The following is a 4,997-nucleotide window of genomic DNA, read 5'->3' as shown; positions in this document are numbered from 1 at the left end:
CATTGATGTCTTGATCGGCCTCTTCATGACGTCAGGCTTCGGCGCTACCTTCGTTCGTTCTTTTCCGTTGCTTAAGAACTCTGAAAACTTTGTTTGAATTTCGAACTGGTGTTGTAATAAATTAATGTACTTGTTTAACTTGGATGATCTATTGATTTCTCTGGAACCACTCACCTTCGTGTGGGCTCTGCTTTCTCGGTCCTGTGTAGTGGTTTATCGGATGAAATCTGACGGACTGCCGAGTTAACTTGATTAAAGCATATGATCGTGTGTCAGGCGAATTAATTATGCTTTAGCTAAGTTAATCCGAGCGGTTTCATCACAAATGTCATCTCCCCTATCCAATCTATCAATCCAATTAGCCAGCAAACAAACATTCATAGCTCTAACATCCATAAACCCCAGTCTACCAAAATCTTTCGGTCTGTTTAACGCTTCCCACCTCACGGTGTGGTACTTCCTCTTATTTCCAGTCTCCTGCCAGAAGAATTTGGATCTTATAGTATCCAGGGCCCGATAATTGCCTTCATATAGAAGGTAGACACACATTGTGTACATCGGAGTGCTGGAGAGGCAAGAATCGATAAGGACTGATTTTCCACTAGAGGATAGGTTGTTGCACTTCCAGGTACCGAGTCTTCATTTTGTTTTCTCCACCACATAGCTCAACTGTGCTTTAGTCAATTTGATATCACTAACCGGTAGCCCAAGATAGATAATTGGCAAAGAGCCCAACTTGCAACCAAAGTTGTCGAACAATCTTTGTTGCTCCTCTGCATTCATCCCAATCCTAAAAACCTCACTCTTGTTATAATTGATTTTCATTCCAGACATATTCTCGTAACAGAAAAGAATGAACTGCATGTTCTGAATTGATCTCTCATCATTTTTCAAGATGATAATGGTGTCATCTGCATATTGTAGATACGACAACCCTCCCTCTACCAAATGCGGGACTAGACCCAGAATGTCACCCACTCTACAGGCAGAAGGTCAACATTTTTGACAGAGCATCACCTATTAAGTTGAAAAGAAGTAGAGATAGCGGAGCCCCCTTCCTTAAACCTCTGAAGCTCCTAAAGAACTCTCCTCTTTCACCATTAATGTCAATAGATACCCTTCCACCTATCACCACCTACATAATCCAGTTGATCCATCGAGATGAGAAACCTTTCCGATTTAGAACCTCTTCCAAGAATTGCCAGCTAACTCTATCATACGCCTTCTCGAAATCAAGCTTGAGAATAACCCCCTCCTCTTTTCTAATTTTCAACTCATTTAGGACTTCATGTAGGATAACTACCCTATCTAAGATATTCCTTCTAGGGATAAATGATGTCTGATTTTTGCTAATAATCTTGTGCGCAACTCTAGTAATTCTTCTAGTCAGGACCTTGGTAATAATTTTATAAATGACATTCAGAAGGCAGATGGGCCTGAACTGCTTGATGTTGTTAGGAAGTTTTAGTTTTGGTATCAAAATGATCACTTCATAGTTGATACGCCAAAAGTCCAGGGTACCCGCATGTAAATCATCCAACATCTTGTTTATATCATCTCTGATTAACGACCAGAATTTCTTAAAGAACTCTACAGAAAAACCATCAGGTCCCGGGGCCGTGCTATTCTTTATATCCCTCATGGCCTGATCAAGCTCCTCCAGAGTGAAAGGCCTAGTCAATTCCTCGTTATCCTCTTCTGAGACACGTTGCTCAGGCGGCCATTCATCTCCATTCAGGTGTATGTCCGTTGTGTCACCTTGGCCAAACAGTTTTTTATAGAACTTCTCAATATGTGTTTTTAGCTCTTCTGCTTCAGTTATAGTCTTGTCCCCTTCCTCCAGAGATTGAATTGTTGATTTTCTTTTCCTCCCATTAGCGCATTTGTGGCAGTAGGCAGTGTTAGTATCACTTTCCATAATCCATCGTTCCCCCCTCTTTTCTACCATTATAACTCTTCCGCTGCGTATATATTTTGCAGCTCTCTCTCTCTCTCTCTCTCTCTCTCTCTCTCTCAAGGTCATATCTATGTGCCCATTCCTGACTAGTTAAATTGGTGAGTTCAGCCTTCTCATCAATCTGTTATATCTCTTGCAACAGTTTTTACTTATGTTTTCTCAAGTCACTCTGATAGTTGTTTCCCCATCCTTTCATAGTTCTTCTCCGTTTTCCTAAAATCACATGCCAATGATCTAGAATGTTATGTTTATACCTGGCTGGCCATCTCTCCTTCACCCAACCTTTAAAATCAGCCTGCTTTAGCCAACTTGGATCAAACTTAAAATATCTTGGCACCTTAGGTTGATCACCTCCAATATCAAGAATAAGTGGATTATGATCTCGACCAATCCCGGTTGCTGCACACACACTAGTCAGATTATATTTATCCTCCTGCAAATTGGTCACCAGAACCCTGTCTAACACATTTTGAATTGGGTTGATTTGTTTATTTGTCCAGGTATACCTGCTGCCACCTCTATGCAGTTCCCGAAGTTCAGTGTCAGATATCATGTCATTGAAGGCATTCATGAATCTAGTATCCACATTCCCCATAGACTTATCCTCTACTTTCCTCACCATGTTGAAATCTCCTACCAACACTGGGTATTGATAGCTGTGCAATTTGTCTTGAATTTCCTTCAGAAAGTCTTCTTTCTTTTCATCTTGTACCGCCCCATAAACATTAATCAACTCCCATTTGTAGTTATCATATTCCATCATGACCACCACACTTTGGAAAAACTCAACACTGTCTTCTTGGCATATCTCTACATTTTCCTTCCACACCCCGATCAACATACCTCCTGAGTGCAGCCTGTTCGGTGTCTAGAACCACTAAAAATTGTAGTCTCTACTGAAATCTCTCAATTCTCTAGGAGTGTAAGTTGTCTTGATTGTTTCCTGCAAGTATATGAAGCTAAAATTATGTTGTTTGCATAACTCTACTAGCTGCTTCCTTCTCACTACTCCCCTCAGCCCTCTAATATTCCAAAAGAGTATCTTCATTGGGAAACAAACTCTTCTTACATGAGCCCTCCCCTCTCAAAAGATGGGAGGTATTCTCATTCTGTATCATATCTATCTCTACTGTCAAATTCACGTTGTGCTCTCCGTTCAATTGGGTAATATTCCCCTCATTTACCTCCTGATTATGTTGCGTTTCCATTCTCTTTGCTTCCTTTGTTAGCGCACCTTGTGCTAACTTCCTAGCTTTAATCAAACAAACATTAGTTTACTTGGTTTTAACATCAGACCCTAGAGCTAGACCAGTTCTCGGCAATAGAAACAAGTTTATCGGATTCAATATCTTGCAAAATAGAAAAAATATTTTTTGAGGATATGCCTGATACTTCCAAGTTCTTCTTCACCACCCGTTGCTCCGCTAGCTTTAGCATCGTCATCCCTGCACTTGGGATTCTGGAGCTAGTTCTTGCAGCAACTAGCGGGGGGATCATCTGTGGTTGGTCTCTCTTCTTAATGTTTTCTAGTATCTTCTTCATGACTTCCTCTACAGCATTCACTTCCATCTTGTATTGATGAGCCACCGTAGCCTTCACTATCTCTTCTTCATCTGAAGTCTTCTCAGTCTATTGAACAGGTACACCACCCTTAGTTGTCTCTCACTCCTTGACAGTCTTCCCCATTATTTCTGTTATAGCCCCTTCCCTTTCTACAGCTTCTTGAAGATTGATCTCATTTGGATCCAGTCGGGTAAGCTCCGCTGTTGTGTGTCCTTCCATGCCATCTCCCCCTGCATCTTTCATCTCTACATAAAGTTCCTCTATATATCCTGCTTGGCTTTGGTTCATAGTATGTTGCTTCCCTCCGCTCTGTCCTGCTGTGTTTGTTGGGCCTGAGTCCTTCTAAGATGGGGATGCACCTGATTTCAGGACTGATTCCATCAAGGAACCATAACTGTTCTGCGAGTCTGGCTCCTCTTCATCAGTGATGTCACCATCATCTACTCCTTTGTCTTCAGAACCCCGGATTGGTTTGGTTTGTCCTTTGTGTGCAACTGTCCAAGTGATCATATACCCCTTTTTAGTGGTTAACACATCTGATGATCCATTTATGTGCTTGGGGTCTTTACAAGAGACTTTCACCCAAATTTTCCTCCAGTTTAGAGACTCTATGCAGACTTCCTCTGGATCTCCTACTAAATATGCTAGCTCCATCACATGAGGTTCCTTTCTTACTACCTTAGGTATTCCAGTTGCCTTCACACACACAGTCTGAAGAGTGGCAAAGGAGTCAGGGTCCATTTTTGTTTCCTCCACAGTTGCTACCAGATCGGAGCAAGTAAACCTGATTCTACCCATATTTCTCAATAGCTTCAGCACTGCCATGGATGGAACTATAACCAGAAAGTCACTGGATAATAGCCTCTTGACTTGCCAATCCCATTCAACATCTGCTAAGTACTTCAACTCTGTGCTAACGCAGAATTTAGTACCTCTTCCTTCAAGTACTGATACTATAGCTCTAATAGAATTGTCCACCTCTACATTCTCCACAGGAACAGTCAGACTGTAGAACAGTTGCCCAGGCATCCCGAAACCATACAACCTCATACCCTTCTTAACTCTGGCGCTTGGACACTTGGTAGCAATATGCCCAGATTGCTTACAAGTGTAGCAGAATGAAGGATTCGGGCATTGGGATTTATGATGCCCAATTTGATGACAGTTGTAACACATCATGGTTGACACTGGGTTGTCACTACTTAGTTACTTGCCCAATCTTCTCGGTTCTCTGTTGAATTCCTCCCTTCTCAGAGTATCTTGACACATTGGAAGCTAATTCATCTAGGGAGTAGGCGGCACTGCTCTTCTGCGTTCGTCCTGAACACGATTTAGCTTATGCCTCAGATCCACTTCTGTCATTTGCCTCACGTCCCTCCCTTCACCAGTCTCCCCTTGGCGTTTCATGCCCGCATAGCCTCTCATGTCGCCATATGCCGCCTGATCCTAGAAACATGATTCTCCCTGGGTTGGATTT

This window comes from Setaria italica, chromosome I (genome assembly GCF_000263155.2).
Source record: "Setaria italica strain Yugu1 chromosome I, Setaria_italica_v2.0, whole genome shotgun sequence".
Classification (NCBI taxonomy): domain Eukaryota; kingdom Viridiplantae; phylum Streptophyta; class Magnoliopsida; order Poales; family Poaceae; genus Setaria; species Setaria italica.
The sequence above is the reverse complement of the archived record's forward strand: the minus strand, read 5'-3'. Positions refer to the sequence as shown.